Source organism: Mastomys coucha, chromosome X (assembly GCF_008632895.1).
Source record: "Mastomys coucha isolate ucsf_1 chromosome X, UCSF_Mcou_1, whole genome shotgun sequence".
Lineage (NCBI taxonomy): Eukaryota > Metazoa > Chordata > Mammalia > Rodentia > Muridae > Mastomys > Mastomys coucha.
Genome location: NC_045030.1, coordinates 127,348,541 through 127,370,041, shown reverse-complemented (window position 1 = coordinate 127,370,041; position 21,501 = coordinate 127,348,541). Strand labels below are relative to the sequence as shown.

The window sequence follows — 21,501 nt, the reverse complement described above, 5'->3', positions numbered from 1 at the left end:
TCAGAGGGCAGTCATGATAGGTCCCTTTTTGTGAGCACTCCATAGCCTCAGTAATAGTGTCAGGTCTTGGGACTTCCCCTTGAGCTGGATCCCACTTTGGGCCTGTCACTAGACTTTCTTTTCCTCAGGCTCCTCTCCATTTCCATCCCTGTAATTCTTTCAGACAGGAACAATTATGGGTCAGAGTTGTGACTGTGGAATAGTCCCCCTCTCCCTCATTTGATGCCCAGTCTTTCTGCTGGACATGAGCTCTATAAGTTCCCTCTCCCTACTGACGGGCATTAACTCAAATAAATCAGTAGCTTTCCTTTATACAAAGGATAAACAGGCTGAGAAAGAAATTAGGGAAACAACTCCCTTCACAATAGCCACAAATAATATAAAATATCTCGTGGTAACTCTAACCAAACAAGCGAAAGACCTGTATGACAATAACTTCAAGTCTCTCAAGAAAGAAATCCAAGAAGATCTCAAAAAATGGAGAGATCTCCCATGCTCATGGATTGGCAAAATTAACATAGTAAAAAATGGCTATCCTACCAAAAGGATTCTATAGATTCAATGCAATCCCCATCAAAATACCAACACAATTCTTCATAGACTTGGAAAGAGCAGTTCTCAAATTCATCTGGAAAGGTAGAAAACCCAGATAGCGAAAACAATTCTTAACAATAATAGAAGAGCTGGGGGAATCATCATCCCTGACCTCAAGCTTTACAACAGAACAATAATGATACAAACTGCATGGTATTGGTACAGAGACAGACAAGTTGATCAATGGAATAGAATTGAAAACCCAGAAATAAAACCTACACACTTACGGTCACTTGATCTTTGACAAAGATGCCAAAAATACACAATGGAAAAAAGAAAGCATTTTCAATAAATGGTTCTGGTTTAACTGGCTGTTTAGAAGAATGAAAATAGACCCATATTTGTCACCTTGCACAAAGCTCAAGTCCAAGTGGATCAAGGACCTCAACATAAAACCAGATACACTGAATCTAATAGAAGAGAACGTGGGAAAGAGCCTTGAACTCATTGGCACAGGAGGAAAATTTCTAAACAGAACTCTAGTGGCTCATGCTCTAAGATCAAGAATTGATAAATGGGACCTCATGAAACTGGAAAGCTTCTGTAAGGCAAAGGACATAATCAATAAGACAAATCGGCAACCTACAGATTGGGAAAAAAATCTTCACTAACCCCACATTTGATAGAAGGCTAATATCCAAAATATATAAAGAACTCAAGAAGCTAACCACTAAAACGCCAAACAACCCAATCAAAAAATGCGGTACAGAACTAAACTGAGAATTCACTACTGAAGGAAAGTCAATCTGAATGGTACATATTTTAATATTCCCCCAAGTAAAATTCAGACTCCTCTCTAATTTTTTTTATCTCCAGACCATTCCCTCTCCTGTTCCTCTACCACTCGCACTGACTTCCTTTCCCCACCCCCATATAGTCATCTTTCTATTCTTTTTAAAGCTTATTTAAGTTATTTGTTTTGATGACCCAATCCGTTCCATCAGGGTTGCTTCCAGGGTCCTGGGTGATTATTTCCAGGCACTTGGCCTCCTTACCAATACCTATATCAATGAAGAAGTTATCTCCCCCCACCCCTAACCCCCGCCCCAGTGACTGACTCTTGTTTTCTTAGACGTACTTGACAATTGGACAACTTTTGGCTCGTTGAACAAAGAGGCAAGTGAACTTTATTCCCACCCCCGACCTCCTATCCTCTAAGAGACTGAGCAAAGATAGACTAGACGGAAAGGCAGAGGAGAGACATCCACTAGGTCCTCAAACTCTGCTAACTCAGGAGGAAATTCCTCCAGTGCCTTAAGGCTTTGGTTCCCAGAACTCTCTACTGTGTTACTTGGCCCTCTGCTAAAATAGCCCTGCGCTCGGTGCGGCCCCTTTAAGAGTCCAGCTCCTCCCCGCTCCAGGGAAAGTTGCAGCTTTTTCCGCCTCCTGGGAGGGTTGAGTAGGGCCGGCCGCCCGAGTTGCTGGTGTCTTTTTGGAGCTAGAGACCCTTCCAACCATTCTGCACCAGGACATTTGGTCACCTAGTAGCACCTGTTGCAGGTGACAGGTAGGTGGAAGCTAGTGTCTGAGCGCACCCTCGCCCTCTGTCTGGGACTTCGTGGACTCCCCCAGCTTCGTGTCTCGCCCCCACCTCGGGGGCGTGTGTCCTGCTGTACCTTGTGTGCGGTCCCTGTCCTCCCTCCCCAGCTGCCACGCGGGCCCTTCTACTGTGTCCGCGTCTCGTCTAGGGACCGCACCCCCACGCGGTGCCTCCCGTCTGCTCCAGGAGGTCCCTCCCTGCCACTTTTTCTTCTCTCGGGCTGCTTCTGCCTGGTTCCCTTGAACGGAGTTTCTGGCTGCTGCTTCTCCACAGGTATCGCTGGCTCCGTGCACCCCAGCTCCCCCCCCACCCCACCCCCTCCGCTAGCCTTGGCCCCTCTGGAGAGCTGGCCCCTGGCGCAGGCTTGAACAAGCTTCTAGTGGAGCTGTGTCCTCGGACTTGGAGGCTAGTCACCTTTTTGGTGACCTCGCTGGGCTTGAGTGCCCAGCTCCTTCTATGGCCCCTCTCGCGGTTTCTGAACTCCAGGCTTCTATTTTCCTAGCTTCTTCTTGTCTCCTCACCACAGGTACAGACTAAGAGGCAAGCTCACACTGAGTTCTACCTCAGTGGGTTCCCATTGGGCATGGAGCTGGAGACCCAGCTGTGTAGGTTAGAGCTCAAACTCCTTTATCTTGCCCCCTTCAAACAGGCTGGGGGTTTGCTCCAGCCCGGAACACAGAAGGAGATGGATGGGCTCTAGGAGAAGTTGATGGCAAAATAATTTGGTTTAAAATTCTGATAGCTTGAAAAAGTCATGTGTTTGCTTTAACCAACCCTTTCTTCCCCTACTGTGCTACAGTTTCAGGACCAGAGGATCTAGCCTTCTAATATAGGCTTCTAGCAGGACTGACCTTAAGCCCTGTATATCTGTGGGAGAAATTAATCTTCCGTATCCCTGGACATTCCCTACCCCACTTGCCTTTTCTGTTTTTGTTACTTTGGGACAGAGTCTCACTGTAGCTCAGGCTGGTCTGGAATTCATTATGTAGACGAGTCTGGCCTCACACTGGCTGGCCATCCTCCTGCCTCTACCTCCCAAAGTGCTGCTGTTTGTTACAGGGCCACAACATCACATCTGTTCTCTGCTGGTTTTTTTTTTTTTTTTTTTTTTTTTTTTTTAAAAACAGGTTACTCTTCTGCTCTTTGTTAGCTGCGCTCTTCATAAATATGTTGACATTAAGGAGTTAATGAACTAAGGTGTAAATTTGCCATGAAGAGCTAAAACCAATATTTAGCTCAGAGCTGTGGCAATTTTTTTCTTGGTGTGTGTGTGTGTGTGTGTGCTTGTGCTTGTGCTTGTGCGCGCGCACATTGAGTGCGTGCATTGGAAATCCCAGTAGAAAAAGCCCCCACAAAACTGGTTTGTGAATCTCCCTTTAGGTAGCAGATGGAAATGATTTCAATGGCTGCACCCAAGGTCAAGAGTGGTGTACTTGAACTTGGAGGCCAGCTCTGGGATTATTGGTCTGTGAGAATAAGAAGCATTCTGGTTGGTGTCCTCTGAGCACTTTCCCTTCAAGGTTGGAACTATTAAAGTGATGGCATAATGAACGAACGAAGTCAGCCGACTCGATCCATTCTTATCCATATCTCAGACAAACCTCACACTAATTCTGTACATTTGGTGATACAGTTACAGCCATGGCACTCTAAATTACACTCTGACAATGGGACAAGCTTGTGTGATGCTAACTTCTGGTGGTTCCATCTTAGATGCACTGTGGAGAAGTTGACTCACCTCATTCATGTCTTTTAATTTCAAACATGGGGCCAGGTTGCATGTGGTTCCTGGATGACTGAAACCATGGTAATTGTCTTGAAGTTAGGAGAACAAATTCCTGGGTTTTAGAGGTGTGTTCCTGGATTCTCGGGATGAGTACCTGATTCAACTTCTTCCTTTCCTGTGGCCAGGGGTGAAATAATGGAGTAGCAGCTGACAGGGATTTGATAGAAATATGTGTGTATGACAAAACCACACCAGGCAAACAGAGTGATAGCATACCCTCTTTATTTGTAGCTTTGGCAGAGATACTCAGGAGAGTATGTGTTCCTCAACCCCACCTCTGGAACTTTGCTTAAACTATTGGTTTTTGCTCTGGTCAACATGGTACTCATATCCCCAACCTATTGTCATTAATTCTTATTCATCTCTCAGGATTTAGCCTAAGGTCATTGCCTTTGAGTCAACCTCACTGAATACACACTTCTTTCCCCCAAGCAGAATGACTAGTTATATTGTCTTGAAAGACTTTATTTAGACTTCAATAAAGGTCCGAATATCATTCTGTCTTTCAATCTGGAAGGTTGTAAATCTCTGTAAAGGTAGTAACTGGATCTTGAAGCACAAAGAGTTGTGTTAGGGATTGGGGATGCCATGTCTTCCATAGATGGAGATGTGCTGGTGGTGAAATTAGAATAAAAAACAATCTTAGGCACAAGCATTGTGCCTCTGTTTCAAGGTGGTCACTTGACCAACCAGCTAAAAATTGCAACCATGTCCCTAAACATTCTTTTTTTTTTTAAAAAAAAAAAGTTTACTTTATTTTATGTGCATTGATGTTTTGCTTTCATGTATATCTGAATGAGGGTTTTGGATCCCATGGAACAGACAGTTGTAGGTACTGGGAATTGAACCTGGTCCTTTGGAAGAGCAGCCAGTGCTCTGAACTCCTGAGCCGTCTCTCCAGCCCCTTAAACACTCTTTCTACCTCCTTCCTACATTTGTTTTGCTTATTCATTGTTTCACTTCTACCCTTAACACAAAGGCTGCCATGTGGATGGGAATTGCTGTCTTTTGTATTCACTGATGGTCAAAGGAACCAGAGTTCTGAGCACATCATAGGGGTCATACTGATGCTGTTGAATGAATGAATGAATGAATGAATGAATGGCCTTGCTGTTCTAGGAATTGGTACTCTTGTACTTTTCTGAGTCTGAAACCAAGCCTCCAGTTTGCTACTTTATACATATAAGGATGCCCCAGGCCCCCCAGCCCAGTATTCACACAGCTTGCCTTCCGCTGAGTTTTTTTGTTTCTGGTTGCTGTTGGTGTTGTTTTGCTTTGAGACTCTATTTCTGATAGCAACTTTGACCTAATTATAAATATTTCCTCTCTTTTTAATTTCTAAGTTGTTGGAGCTAAGAGTCGCAGAATGTATCCTAGGCTGGCCTAGACCTCACTGTGTATCCTCATGGCTGGCCTCATACTCATGGTTCTTCTCCTGCTTCAGCTTTCAGAGTGCCAGGATTGAAGATGTGAACCAATATGCTTGACTAGACCCTCCACTTTATGTTTAAGTACAAATCTGTGGGTGGAAAAAGAGAGACATCCTTCTCCCTGGTTCATCCTCAGCGGCAGCACTGGGGAGGGAGGTATGAAGTACCAGATGTGCTGAGGGACATTCAGACAGTTGTCAAGGTCAGTGAGAGAAGGCGACTGTGCAACAGGAAAAAGCCCCAATAAATAAAAGATATCACAAACTAGGTTTTTATTCTCATCACCCTTTATCTTTTTCTGTGTGAGGTGTTTACTAGGTTATAGGCTGTATGAGGAAGGTCCAGCTGAGTGGTACTTCTGCCACAATTGCCTAGTTGTAGACTAGTTTTGCAGAGGAGTAGGCAAGAGCTGTGTAGCAAAATAAAAGTGCTATTTTGTTTAAATGCAGTTTGAAATATCTAGCCAGAAAAAAAAAGTCTAGAATCCATTTGAAAACATCAGACTTAGAAGGACCTATGCCCTGGAAAAAGTAATGACTGTATACTTCTCACCGTTTATTGTCTGTTGACGTCTTTGAAATGTAAGTTTGCATAAATAACTGCTCAGGCGCTTTAAATCTTAATCTCCCCCAAACACTGTGCATTGGACTGTCTTAGGACTCAGCCTACAGACTTTTCTCTACCCAAAACCTGCTCAGAAGTTCTCTTTAAGCACCATTGTTGCGACATTTAGACAGCCATCATTCATGTCTCTGTTCTGAAGCCTCTTGTTCTTCATAGCCTATTTGACATTTCTACCTGTCATCTGATAGATGCCTCATGGATTATTGATTGCCCTAATACCTTTAATCCTTCCCTTTGCCTTCCCATGACTAAGAATAAGGGTACCATTATACATTTAGTTAGTTGAACCAAGAATATTGGGTTGCCCAGGATTTCTGTCATCTTCTTAGGCCGCCACATACACTGTTTGAACTCTTGTTGATCTCATTTTCAAACTATATCGTGAACTCTTCCACATGTCACCATTTTCTCTGCCTGCTACCCTTGTCCCAGCCACCATGAAAGGTTCACTGAACATTCTTGAACAATGGTAAAATATATACAACTATTTCTGTGGAACAGCTCTGTATTGGTGTGTGGGATGGTAAACCATGTCAGGAAGCTTCTTGGGAAGAGAGGGTTGAGACCCCAGAAGCTCAAACCTGAGCCAGTAGGCATCTCCTGCTCCCTACCAAATTCCTGGCTATGGTAGGCATATCCCTGCTCCCTGTCAGATTCCTGGCCTGGAACATGTGCCACATGAATGTGGGGTGTATATGTGTGTACACACATGTGCTTGTGGTTGTGTACACGGAGGAGGGCTTTAGGTGCTTGGCTCTATCACTGTTGTCTTATTCCCTTGAAACAGAATCTCTCACTGAATCTGGAGCACACCATATGCTTATAGCTAGTGTGCCCCAGCAATCCTCCTGCCTTTGCCCTCTCTATAACAGGCTTTTTACATGGGTCCTGGAGATTAAACTCAGGACATCGTTAGAAGTCTTAGCCACTGAATCATCTTCCTAGTCCCAGGAAAATCATTGTAGTAAGTGACCTTCTGAGTGAGGGGGTTATTGATCAATGGACACATAGTTTCTCTTCAACTGGAGAGATAATGTGTGCTAGCAATAATGCATCATATATTCTCATATTTTTAAAGGGATAAATGGAATCTTTCTATAATATATACATACATCAAGTTGATTCTATCCTATAAATACACACAATTATTGCCAATGAAAGATAAACTCACACATACATATATTAAAAATTGAGTAGGCAAGACCCAATTGGCATCTCAGAGAATTTACATATTTACTATCAAGTGCATTTTTCCCTTATGCCTTTATTAAGGGTGGATGATCTTTTAAAAATATCTTTCTTTTTTTATGATGGAGATCAAATCCATGATCTCATGCATAGTAGGCAAATAATCTACCAGCCAGTTACACCCCCCTGTTTGAGACAATGTGGTATTTACATTGAAGAAGCTTGGCTGTAATGGGAAGGAGACAAGGATCAGGGGAGATCAGGGTATTAATTTTGTGTTACTTTACATACAGGATTGAGAGAAGGCTATTTATGAGGCAAGCACATAGAATTAGATGATACAGGGTCCCTGAGGAAGCTGGGGGCTAGTGATTGAACAGAATGAAAGTGGAGAAAAATACTGTACTTAGTGAAAGGCAAATAGCTCTTTGGTTGAGACAACAGAAAGAGGATAAATCTAGTGATACTCTGGAGGACAGAGCTGTGGAGGGCTGGGATTCTGAGGGTGGTCTTCTCAACAAGGGTGGTGAAGGGCTACAGTGGCATTTGAGAAAGGTAAAAAGAAGAGTGCCCCATCAAGATTACACATATGTGTTACACAGCCTTACATTTACTACAAATATATCCATCTTTTGTTAATTATATCTCCAGAAAGCTACAAAAAATATAAAATGAGTCTAGACTATTGTGCTTTGTGTCTCCCTCAAGTCACAGAGGCTAGTTTCATTTCTTTCTGGCATCACTCACCAGCCGAGATCTTGAAGCACTATGAACAATATAGCTTGAGAGTTTTGTTCAGATGGCTGGGATAGAACATGACAAGATCAGAGATTAGACAGTGTCAGCAAATGAAGAGTTGAAAGGACAGTTCACTCAATTTCATGGCCATGACTAAAACTATCTTGAGTTCAAGGTATTTTGAAGATATGGAAATCTCCTGTGGCATCTGCACTATTTCATACTTGTAGTTCTTTTCAGTTTAGGTCCCAGGAATGCCTTAGTGTCTATGTCTTCAAATTATTGCCAGTGACATACCAGGAAGAATGGTTATATCAGCTCAGGGCCCACCATGTGGTAGCTATATGGTCCTGAAATGTGCTAGGCGCCCTGCATTGGGTCTGGCCATCCAGACATTTGACATGTACTGGAGACAGACACCACTCTCTTTTCCTGGGGAGCACTTCAGAAGGGAAGGCATGTGTTAAACATGGATTACACAATGGATCAGAAAATTCATTGCTACTGGGAAAATTCTGTAAAGTTCAACTTTTGAAAAATCAGCTTATTCTAACAGATTTGTTTTTCTTTCCAGTTTATATTTATCAAGGAAGTATGAAAGTACCTTTTATATTTCTCTTTTAAAAAGTTGAACATTGGGCTGGAGAGATGGCTCAGTGGTTAGAGAGCTTGCTGCTCTTCCAGAGGACCCGATTCTGGTTCCCACCACCCACTTCAGGAACAGTACACATGTGGCATATACCCACAAATATGCATAAGTAAAAATAAATCTTGCTAGGCGGTAGTGGTGCATGCCTCTAATCCCAGCACTTGGGAGGCAGAGGCAGGCAGATTTCTGAGTTCGAGGCCAGCCTGGTCTACAGAGTGAGTACCAGGACAGCCAGGGCTACACAGAGAAACCCAGTCTCGAAAACCAAAAAAAAAAAAAAAAAAAAAAAAAAAAAATCTTAAAAAGATCAACAATGTCTTTCTGACGCCCAAATATTTAAAATTTTTTTTTCCAATATGGGTGGACCATTTTCTTTTAGATGTCTCTTGACCATTTGATTTTCTTCCCTTAAGACTTATCTCTTTGTCTTCTGTCTATTGAATATTTTTCTCTCTTGTATGATGCTGCTTACCACTCTTCTTTTCTTCCTCCTCAAAATTTGGAGAGCCCACCGAGGCTAGTTTCTCTGTATTTATAATTCTTTTATCAATTCTTTTATAATACTTTTCTCTGTATTTATAATTCTTTCTTTCTATTTCCTTTCAACTTCTTCCTTATATAGCTTGGTGTGCTCAGAGATATGAAGATATTTTTATTACTTGACCCAATAAGAGTTAAAATATAATTTTATTGCCTCTGCTTATCTTAATTCCTAGAGGGAATTTTTTTTGTCTTTTTTCCAGACATTGTTTGTATGCCTATATAAGATATTCTAATCTATTCATTCACCCTTCCCCCTCTCTATATTTATATATTAAGACATGCAAATGGACTCATATACATTTCTATTTAATATTCCATGATAATCTTTCAAAATCAGTAAATAGAACTGCTTCATAAAACTGCTGCATAGTTTACCATTATATGGATCACAACCAACCAGTTTCTTATTGATAGAAATTTTTTTGCTGCTTTAGACATTGTTTATCCCTAGATCTCTCTCTTTGTCTCTTTCCATCTATCCATCTGTATATGTTAGTCTATCTGTCTGTCTATCACATCTTGAATGTCCGCTCAGTATTTTTTCAAAATGTAATAACTCTATTAAAAATGAACAGTTCTGCTATATTAAAAATGGTTACTAGTATCCAGGCATTGGTGACACATAACCTTTAATCTGGGGAAGCAGAGGCAGGTGGATGTCTGTGAGTTTAAGGCCAGACTGGTCTACAGAGTAAGTTCCAAGACAGTCAAAGCTACACAGAAAAACCCTGTCTTGAAAAACAAAACAATACAAAAGTCAGTGGTGCGAAGGACTAAAAGAAGTTTAGGAAGAGAAACACTAAGAATTCCCCCATGGTGTTTGGGGAGCTCCTGACTCTTACCATAGTAGGAACAATTGTAAAGTACTATAAGGTATAAAGTTAGACTGATGAGTTGAGAAGTGATTGGGGAGATGAGGGATTGGAGCTACTAAATATGGACAATTCCTTAGAGAAATTTGGCTCTGATGAGCAGAGAAAGGATAGTAGCAGGAGAGGGCTTGAGGTCCAGGGAATTCATTTTTCATTTAGTATCTCGGAAGGCTGGTGAGGTTAATGGTGTAATCAATGCAGCAGAGTCCTATGCCTCATGGCAGGGGATCTGGAACTAGGTGGAGGTTTGCCATGAGTGGGCATAGATGAGCATAACTATAGCTTTGCCATCAGTAAGTGGTCTGATGGCATTTATATTTCTCTATGATAAGAGGTAAGACCAGCCTCTTGGACAGGAGTTGAAGTAGACAGGGTTTGGATTGAATATTCGAGTCACTCGAGCAACAGGTATTGTAGAGAACAGGAGGGCTAGCTAGACCCAGAGAAGCATATTTTTGGTGCCTGGCAGTGTTGAGGTGAGCTTGGTAATAAAGGATTTGTGTGAATAATAATCTACCAGGCCCATCTTCTTCTTTCACTGTATCCCAGGAGCTCCCAGGAAGGCATAAAAATGTACATACACATGAACTCAGATGGGTTTTATAAAAGGAGATATTTGTAAGGTAATTAGGAGTTAATGAGGACACTGACTGACAAGAGTGTATTTGAAATAATAGAATCCAACCCATCTAGGAAAGGAAGTGGAGACAGAAAGGGGCTGACCAGATGAAAGAGGGTTTGTAGAAGACTGTTAAGTGAGGTCTTGGAGTAGGAATGACTTGGGAGAGATCACTGAGTGAACAAGTTGGAAGGATAGGCTGTTAAATTCAGAGAGGAGTAGTGAATCAATGATGTCAAAGGTGGAGAAGTTCTGGGGAATAAATTCTTGGGTGTGGTTGAATGTGATAAGTGGTATTTTTGATGCCAGCTAATTCACTCTACAAATATTGATTGAGTGTATATTGTTGGCTAAGCAGCCCTCTAGACACTAAAGGTACATAGATGAATAAAATTAAGCTCTATTTCCTTCCTCCTCCAATAATCTACACAGAGGTGGACAGAAATAAAATTCCATTTCCTTTCCCCTCCAATAATATATTTCTTTCATACAATTTACAATCCTGTAGTTTATATATAATGACTCTCTCTCTCTGTCTCTCTGTCTCTCTGTCTCTCTGTCTCTCTCTCTCTCTCTCTCTCTCTCACACACACACACACACACACACACATATAATTTTGACATTTGTAAAATAAGAGGATAGTTTGCCGAGCAGATTTCTGTCTGTGTAATTTTATTTAGAATACTGATAATGATAATACTAAGAGCAAATATTTATATGTGTGGCAAAGAAAGCCCTTCTAGGTATTTTGAGTGCTTTCCTTTTTAAAAATTCTACTTATTTCATTATGAGAATTCGTATCTCATCTCTTCCTCTTTAAAGCTTGTAAAGGTACTCTCATGTATCTTGTCCGTTTTGAAAACATAGAAATGTACAAATCTACTTTGAACATTTCAGTGTTTGTAGCATCTTAATTTTTGTTTTTGAACGGTTAGAACATTTCTTTTGCAGTACACCAGATGTTGGTAATACATGTACTAATCTTGTGCTAGGGATTTGAAGTAATGTGTCAAGTAATTATGGTTAAACAGTTTAGGAGGCAAGGAACACTTGCAGTCAGTTCATATATTACATTTATTTCGTAGTTTGTAATTTCTCTTACCTTTCGTGTAAGCGTTCTCACATATTTATTAGCATTTTACTTGAAAGAAAGAAATTTACACTTTAAAATGGTCTGCCACATATGCAGCTCAGTTAAAGTTCAAATGCAGGTTATTTGGTTGTGTTTAAGGTTTCTGTGGCCATAGCTAGATCACAGCATCCCTAAAATTAAAAAGAAGCCAAATGCATGAAATTGCAGCTAGGTGTGAACATGGGCTGGATTAGTCATGAGCCATCATGACTTCTCATTTAAGAGGATGGTGTGGGTGCTTTGTAGGTGACGTGGCCTGAGAGAAACAGATGCCATTTAGAGTTGAGTTTAGAAATCGCCACCATCTACAACCCTGGCAAAAGAACAGGGTCTTCCCTGTGGTGCTTCTGCTTTAGCAAAGCTTATAGAGCAGGGAATGATAATTGAGTTATAAGGTGATAAGCTTTATTGAAAAATTATAGCCTTATCACACTTAAAAATGATTATAAGTGGGGTGGGCAAGATGGATCAAACCAAATTCAGGGCTTTGTGAATGCTAGTCAATGCTGTTCCACTGAAACACACCCCTGGCTCTTGAATTTTTGCTACCTGATCTCTGTGTATAGACCAGACTGACTTTAAATGCACAGTCTTATTGCCTTGGCCTCCAATTTGCTGGAATTCCAGGTATGCACCACTATGCTGCATGGTTTTGATTTTGAAGACTCTTAGGCTCTTTAGTATACAAACCTTAATGCTCTTAAGGTCTTTGGCATAGAAGGTGGTGAACTGTTTGGTCTTCTACCATCAACTGTATGGGGCTCTTATAGAGCTGCCTGGCTTACATGAGAGGAAGGTTTTCTAGTGCAGATTTTGAAAGTTAGATTTAAGTAGGATTGTCTTAATAGCTATTTCTCCCGCTGTCAGATGGGACCTTTGGACCCGTGATCTCATTTTTGACCAACAATCTCATTTTTATGATATTTAATACTTTTGTGAGCCACCTGTATGGAGAGTAGCCTCTAGGATTTGTGGCGGGTTTAAGTCCTGAGAAGCAGGTTTTTATGACTGTGAAATCATGAAAATAAAGGCACATTCACATGTTCTTGTATGCTGCTCTGTAAGGGCAATGCGTAGAGTCACATATCTAGCATCCCCTTAGGACTTATTGTAGAGCTGTATAGAATATAGGAAGTGGAAATTTCCTCAAACTACTCAGGATCAGTATTGGACGATTTTGAAATGTAACTATGTAGATACCATGTGGTGAAAACTGTCCCCACACATGATTTTAAGAGCTAAGTGAGGACATTCCATCTTGGTTACTTTTGCTGCCTTTTGTATGCTCCCACTGTCCATTAGAAGAAATGCCCCAGGGAGGGAGTGGCTCTTTTCCTGTCTGCAGATGAGAGGTCCGGAGAATGAGAGAGTATCCCAGACTGAGGGCCTCTCAAACTTTCATCCATTAGTATGTAATGACTTTAAATACCTACCTCAAGTTCCTAGGCATAAAATGTCCTCCTTTCCAAATGTCACCATACAGAGCACTATTTCTAGAATGTAAAGAGATGGTACAATCAAATGGCTAAGACCTTGGACTCTGGAACCAGACGGCCTACTCAGAAAATTACACTGTCTCTTCCAGGGTATATAACCTTGGGCAAGTTATTTGCTCACTCTGTGTCTCACTTTCCTCCTTTGTAAAATGTACACAACATTTTAGTACCTGCCTCGTGGTGTTATTCTAAGGACTAAATGACTCCAGGTGTAGAAAAATGCCCAGAAAAGTGCCTGATACATACTACACGCTATAGAAGTGTTAGCTGCTGCCATCTTCTACACAGTCCTCATCCTAGTTGCTATATATCTTAAAAGGAGCTACAACTGCAAACCACCATAGCACATACAAACCCCCTTCATAGAACCCATCTAGAGAAAAAAAAATTGACGCCATAAAGTTTCGTGTCGAACTGTGAGCTAGCTGCAAATTTCTCACTAGCAAGGAAAAAGAGACAACAACTTTGCAGCTCTAAAACTGTTGTCAGCAGGCCTCAAGAGGTCAAGGCCTGGGGCTTGTGTGAGAGGAGGTTGTGCTCTGTGGATGACCTAGTGGGGGGCCAGAACTGCAGTTGAATCCAGGTACTTAACAGGGAAGCCTCATTTGCTCTTCGATGTAAGAGCCTAGGCTTTGAATCTTTTTCTTTTTCTCCATTCCTGTTTTCCTTTTTTTTCCCTCTCTTTTTGATCCTACTTTAAAAATGTATGATAGTTTTCTATGTTTTATGTATCTTTATAAGTCACTTTAAATCCTGTCTGGAACAGTGTATAAATAATTATCTTTAAAAGCGATCATATCTAATTACTAACATTTGCTTAATATTTATGCTTACCCATCTACATGCATGCAGAGAGGGTACGGGCAACTTTCCATCTGGGCAAGAATACTGATTAGATTTCTCAAATTTCATAGAAAGATGTCAAAACAGCCATATGCTCATATATTTTCCAAAGCATATGGTTAATAATAATTAAAACCAAGCAGCTAACAATATTGGGTTTTTATTCTAGGCCAGACACTATGCCATGTCTTTTACTCATGATGCATATTTAACTCCTCAGAGCCCCTGGCAGGAATTCTTATTATGGCTCTTCTTTCAAGTGGGAAAACTGAGACTTGGCAAGCTCAAATAACTTTTGCAAACTTCATAGAAATAAAATGCCATGAAGGTATAATTTGAACAGGCACCCTGGCTTCAGCTCCTATTCTTTTCAGTACTCTTCTATGCTCTATTGTCTTTAGGAATCCAGTGCATCAGAACTCCATGTCCTCAAAGGAGAGGCTCTTTCTGTGTTACAGAACATTTGCAGACTTTTACCTCTGTGTTTCCTTTGCAATTTTCTCCTTTCCCTCTCTACTACTTCTGTGCTCTAATTGTTTCTTGTCAGTTTTTTTCCTCCCAGGATTTGTCACACACTTCTCAAGTCAGTGGTCTTCACAACTGTGTGAGTGCTCTAAAGTGTCCTTGCCTTACCTGAAACACTTCGGTGTGCCCTGGTGTCCAAAGCTGACTAGCTAAGCGTCTGTGCATAATGTGCCAAGCTCCCGGAGACCTTCTGCTCCTTTAGCAGCCTCCCATTACACTTTGTCAGCCGTTATCACCACAGTGCTTGGTATAGCACGTTGCTTTATGCTTCCATGCCTTTTCCTCTTGATGGAAAACCCTTGTTCTACTGGTAAACCAGCTGCTACCCATTAAACTTACATTCAGTTCATGTGTTCCTGCTGACAAGTCTCTTTTTAGTCTCCTTTCCACCCAGCTGGGTTAGAGGCTCCATTTTGGTATATTTTCATGCTATCATATGCATGTGTTTGTGTATGTGTGTGTGTGTGATCATTTTTTTACACTTTATAGACTTTATTTGATTTTAAAATTGTTGATAATCTCATATGTGTATACAATGTGTTGTGATGCTATTTACCTCATTCTTTCTGTTGTCCTCTCCCACTCTTGCTAACCCCTCCTCTTCCCACACTAGTTTCCCCTCTTGCTTTTATTTATTATTACTTTGCTGTGTATATCTTGTAAGTTTTTTTTTAAGATTTTTTTTTTTAAATTTTTATGAGTACACTGTAGGTGTCTTAAGACACATCAGAAGAGGGCATCGGATCCCATTACAGATGGTTGTGAGCCACCATGTGGTTGCTGGGAATTGAACTCGGGACCTCAGGAAGAGCAGTCAGTGCTCTTAACCACTGAGCCATCTCTCCAGGCCAGAAGGTACGTTTTCATAACCCTCTCCCCAATCTTCCAGTTCTTTCAACCTTTCTGTGCCTTCTTCTAGGCCTCAGAGACAGTGATAAAGTTACCCCATTTATGGGGCTGAACACTCAACACTCACTTCTCAGCACTTTTGAAACAAATGAGCCTTTGCATTAACCATCACCCACTGCAAAAAGAACCATTTCTGATCCAGGGTGAGAATAGTACTAATCCATGGGCATAAACATAAATACTTGGGAGGTGGCTTAGTTTCATGTAAAAACATCAGTATTCCATTCTTCATTAGTATAGCAGTCCGTGGCCTGTCCAGCTATAGGCTTTAGATTAGGTTTACAGTACTAAACATGCATCTCTTACTATGGAGCTGGCCTCAACTCTGCTTGGAAAGTAGTTGCTTACACCTTACGTAGCCGTGCCACTATTGCACCAGTGGGCACGTCTTGCCTGGCAAGTTATTGCTGAGTCACACAGAGTTCACAGCTGGGTAAGACCGTTGATGATGTTTTTGCACTCAGAAGCCTGCTTCACACATCCTGGCGCTATTAATGCCTAGCTAGTTGAAAGGAGGCTTCCAGTTCAGTTCCAGCTTCATTATCCAAAGTGCATAGTGTCTTCAGCAACTCTGTCTTATCTGAATCTACTGGGCAACCAGGAGCAATGACAATATTTGGGGAAACCTTCGGGGGGGGGTGTCCCTGGTCAACAATTCGTGGGAAGTTATCCTGCATTTGGTCTTAGGATTTCACTTAAAAATATGTGGATTCTAAGAACAGCATTCTGTACATATCATGCATATATCTCTTTGCTCAATTTTCAAATGATTACCCAAGTGTCTGCTTCTCCAACTGTATGATCTTTGTGGTCATATGTTATGCTTTATTCCTTTATCCTTAGTTAGCTTGCATAGTACTTAGAATATAGTTGGTCCACCTAGTCAGTGAACATTTTGTACACAGTGCAGAATTCAGAGCCTTAAGCATGGGAAGAAACCATACAAATATTCAGCGGTAACTACTAGGACAGTAGAGGGGGTGGTCTCATGGGAAAAAAAAACCCTGTGGGGCTAGGTAAATTTATACTTACAAGTCCAGAAGACAGCAGAAGGGGGTCAAATATTCATGGCTATTAATTGTGATAGTGCATTTGGTTAATCTCCTTCAGATATTGTCATTGCCCTAGTGATAGTTAATGGAGTCCACTCTGGAATGCACTAAAAAGAACTTTTAAACTTTGGAGACACCAACTCTAACAGCTTTGGTATTTGAATCTATGCTAAATCCCAGTAGTCTAGACTAGATAGTTAAGACATATTTATTTCCATGATTATATTTATTAAACACTTCACCCTAAAATGGAGATGAACAGTTGATACAACACCCAACACAGTATTCTAGTGTGGATATTGTGTTGTATCTAGTACCTTGGTGTGTAACAGAATTCAGATTGGATTTCTGAAAGCACTGAATCCCTAGAAGTTAGCTTGCTTGTTTTCTTCCTGTGTATTGTTTATTATTATTATTATTATTATTATTATTATCAATTACTGTGTGTGTGTGTGTGTGTGTGTGTGTGTGTGTGATTGGGGTATGTGCTCATGAGTGTGGGTGCTTGATGATGCCAAAGGCATTGGATTTCCTGAGGCTGGAATTCCACTCAGTTGTGATCTATTGACATGGGTGGTGGGAATTAAAATCCAGTCTGCTGTAAGAACAGGAACCTCTCCTTAACAACCCGAGCCTTCCTTCAAGTTCCTCAGTGTTTTCTAGTAATATTTCTTGTGATATATATTTTTAAATAGATTGTATTTTTCTTTTTAATATTTTAGAGATATTGTTCTACTTTTGGTTACAAATGTTTTTAGTAATTAATGTACTTTCATCATAATTTCTGTGTATCAGTGTGCAATGTACCTTTGTCCTTTTAACTTTTCTTATTATTTCTGGTTTTAAGTGACTTGACTATGGTCTACTTTCCATATATATTATGACCATAACTTTTCTTATATATAATTCATGAGGTTCAGTGAACTTCTTGTATCTGTGATCTCATAGTATTTTTCAAATTTAGTTCATTAGTCTTCTGAAAAATTTTAGCGCTCCCAATTTCATTGATTACTCTAGAATATTTACATGTGTACCAGTTAGCTTAGAGTTGTTGAGCAACCCATTATATTTCTTTCATAGTTTTTCTTGCTGTGCATCATTTTGTATATTATTGTGTCTTATTGCTAATTGTCTTTCAACTACAATGTCTAATCTGTTGTTAATGTCATGTTCTGTACGTTTGATCTCCAACACTATAGTTTTATATAAAAGACTTCAGTCTTTTATTTTTACAGCTTCCAAATCCCTATTTAACTTTTCAAACACATGGAAAGTAGCCATAGTAACTATTTTTAGTGACATTTTTAAGTCCAATATTGGAATTTGTGGAATATTTTTAATTATCTTCTTCCATATTATAAGCAGAATTGTCCTGATTTTTGGCAGGACTGTAACTTTTAATGGGTACTAGAAATAATGAATTTTACTTGATTAGTTGTATATTTTTGTATTATAAACATTCTTGAGCTCTGCTTTGGGATTCACTTGAGCTGTTTGGAAGCACTTAACTTACTTGAAAGTAGACTGATCCTTTCAAGTTTTTCTGGTTAGATTTGGTAGGCAGGATAAGAGAAATTCATAATGTAGGCTTAATTGTTTCCCACTACTGAAATATATGATAGTTCTTTAGCAAGTAGTCTATGAATCATGGGGTTTTACAGTCTGGCTGTGAAAATAGGCACTCCTTCTGGTTTTATTTGAATGATAGGGACAGTGCTTTTGAATCCTTTCAGGTGGGTCTTTCTCTAGCCTGGAGTAATTTCATCACAGGGATGCCTTGTACTGGATTGTCCTTTGCTAAATACTCGAGAGAGGCCATATGTTGATTTTTGATGGATCCTCTTTTTGCTGTTTTAGCACATCCTCTGTAGGTTCTCAGCCTTCTCAATCTGGGAGGCTTCGCAGGCTTTCCCTGTTTTCCTTTTCTATACCTTGACTTGAAAATGTTCAAGGCAATGAGCTCTAAAAATGAGAAATCTCACCCTACTTATTCCCCATCCATAGAGATTGTAGCCTTGCACTGCCTTGTTTACAGTGTCTTGAACACCACTGTTTCATGTATTTTGCCAATTTATTGTATGAGTAGATGTACATTCTCTATTACTTCATCTTGAGCATCAGTAGATGTGATGTTTGGTACCTCTTAATGATTATGACCAAGCTCAGTTTCAGTTGTCATCTTCCAAACATGTAGGCAGCATGATATTACTTGTTTGACATAACCAAATCAACCCTTAAATTAATATGTTCAAATGCATTCAGAATCTGGTGTCCAATAATGTAAATCTCACAGAACAAATGAGTGTCTGTTTAGACTGTACAAACATTGGCTTAGCAAGAGTCATTTAATTTGGACCTTTATGGATAAACTAACATCCTTTGAACAGTTCTAGTTCCCTCCTTTATGCTTAGCAAGATACGAATTTTTACGAAAATTGTTCATTATCCTTTGGTAGGAAATGACAGTTAATGCATTAGAGCTGACATATTAAAACCATCATATGATTAGCATTTGTAAGTCTAGAAAAATAATTGATATCACTTCAACCTTTTATCCCTTGAGCATGAGTGAGGATTTCAGAAAATCTTCTGTCAGTGTAATTTCTTATTTAAAGAGTGCTAAAAGCAGCACATGCTGTCTGGCTAGAGTTTAACTCATGATCAACTCAGATTCTTTAAAACAAAATGAACAGTTTGCCAAGAGGTAGTAGAATCTGAAAGCATGAATTTGCATGTATAAAGCAACGATCTCTGGGCTGGGTAGCTCAGTGGTACACAGTAGTTACCTATGAGTGGGGCTGTTTTAAAAGCTAATGAACAGCATCTCTGTGTTCACGTAACTTGGGAGCATTTTGTGTGTTTTAAAACTCATTTGCCATTTACAAAATAAACTCAGTTACAGATGTATACATTCATTTTACAAATAAGGCCTTGATAAGGTGTAGGAATTTACCCACAGTCACACAGTGAATGATAGAGTTGAGATTTAAATTCAGTCTGGCTCCAAAGTTCTCGTGTTTAATCCCAGCACCCATACTGCATCAGAAAAACAACTTTATTTTTCTTCTCTCAGCTCCATTACGACTATTCAGTTTTGTGGATCTAAACCTAAACACATATATACCAATATTTTTCAGTGAGAGCACTCACAAATCATTCATTGAAATCAGACTGTTTTTCAGGGACTGGTCTAAACTTCTGGGTGTCTATACCCAACAATTTCTTTTAAGGCAGTCATATCTGGCAGAAATTCCTAGTTTGAACACAAGTATTACCATCTTCACATGAATAAGTAGCCTTCATGTGTGAGAGACAGAGAGGTTATTCGTGTGTTCAACAGATAAAACAAAGAGTCAAATTTGTTATATATCTTGTTACTGCAAGAACTGTTGTTTTTTTTTTAATTTGTATCACTTTTCACTTTTAGAACACCAGTAGCAATTTTTAATCTGAATGTTATTAAGGAGTTGCATATATCTGAATGACTTTCTAGGGTAGTTCCAAAGGTCCTATAGCTGATAAATAGGGACAGAGTTTGCATCCAACACTGTCTACATCACTATTTTCATTATTTTGTACTTTCTTTTTTCTTTTAAAACAACTATCTTTAGAATTTAAGATACTTTAAGGTAGCTCCTTCATATGAGGGTTTGTACCTAGTCTTATTGTGACTTGTTAAGCCAAGTTGATATTTCTGGGAGACCTGCTCTTTTCTGAAGGGAAATGGAGGAGGAGTAGATCGAGAGGAGAGGAGAGAGAGATGGGGGAGGGGAACTGGGAGGAGAGGTGAGAGGGGAAACTGTGGTTGGTCTGTAATATATGAGAGAAGAATTAAACACCAACAACAAAAAGATAGCTTCTTCCTTCCCTTCCTAAAACCTGGCTTTGTTGGAGTTAGCATTAATTCTCATACATTATTATTTCTTAATCTATAGGATCAGGGCATAGATTCTAAATATGCCCACTAAAACAAAATTATTGTTCAACTTGCCTATATATATATTTTTTTATTTTTTTCTACTAGAACTATTATTTTTTTCCTTGCTTTTTTTTTTTTTTTTTTTTTTTTGAGACAGGGTTTCTCTATATAGTCCTGGCTGTCCTGGAACTCACTCTGTAGACCAGGCTAGCCTTGAACTCAGAAATCGGCCTGCCTCTGCCTCCCAAGTGCTAGGATTAAAGGCATGCAACACCACTTAGGATTATTATTAATTGAGATACGTCAGCTTTCTGTCATGATGGCCATATTTGCATTAGCATGGAATATTATCTTCATCTTTAGCAATATATGCATGTAATTCCTTACTATAAAAAGCTGCCTTTTCTAGAATACCTTGTTCTGGGCCTAGGCCCTACCAAAATGTTAGATCAATGAAAAGTGACACTATGGGACTAACGTACAACAAACAAATGGTCTACCCGAGCTCAAGTTTTGACAAGATATCTTAGCCGTGACTTGGCCCTTTTGACATTTATGTCTGGATGGGAGTGAAGTGGTATAATAAGTCCTCTTAGGCTTTGATGTCTCTGTTATGAAGTTCTCCTATCCATAACTTGAGAGTATCTGAGTGGCCATAGATTTTTACATAACATTGTATTTGTCTTTCTGACTGTGTTTATGCCTCTGTTGTTTTTCTTTATTCTGTTTTTCAAAATGTGATGATATTATTTGACCTAAACTGTTATTGCTTAATGTATGACACAAGAAAGCATTACTTTTCATTCCATATATTCCCTTTTGAATTCCTAGAGAATATTTTATCCCATAGTATGCAAACAGCCATAGTAGCAGAGGTGAAGCAAAAGGCAGGCTTATTTGCTAAGATATTAAAGACATGGTTAGTCTATTATGAGTTCTTCTTTGACCTATGAGTTAATTAGAAGCATCTGGCACACTGAGAAAATCCAGAAAATCATGAGAACCTACTACAAAAGCCTATACTCAACAAAACTGGAAAAC

At 39.8% G+C, this 21,501-nt stretch overlaps 1 protein-coding gene across 5 annotated transcripts in view; it reads left to right on the top strand.

Annotated features, from left to right (window-relative positions):
* Positions 1-1,954: 1,954 nt before the first annotated feature.
* Sytl4 (synaptotagmin like 4) overlaps positions 1,955-21,501 on the top strand; it is a 54,267-nt gene continuing 34,720 nt past the window's right edge. For 4 of the 5 annotated variants that reach the window (XM_031367558.1, XM_031367577.1, XM_031367567.1 and 1 more), the window contains exon 1: positions 1,973-2,101. The gene's annotated coding sequence lies outside the window, so the exon portion shown is untranslated. Of the gene's footprint in view, positions 2,102-21,501 lie in introns of all 5 variants that reach the window. The other variant, XM_031367585.1, reaches the window with a different exon arrangement.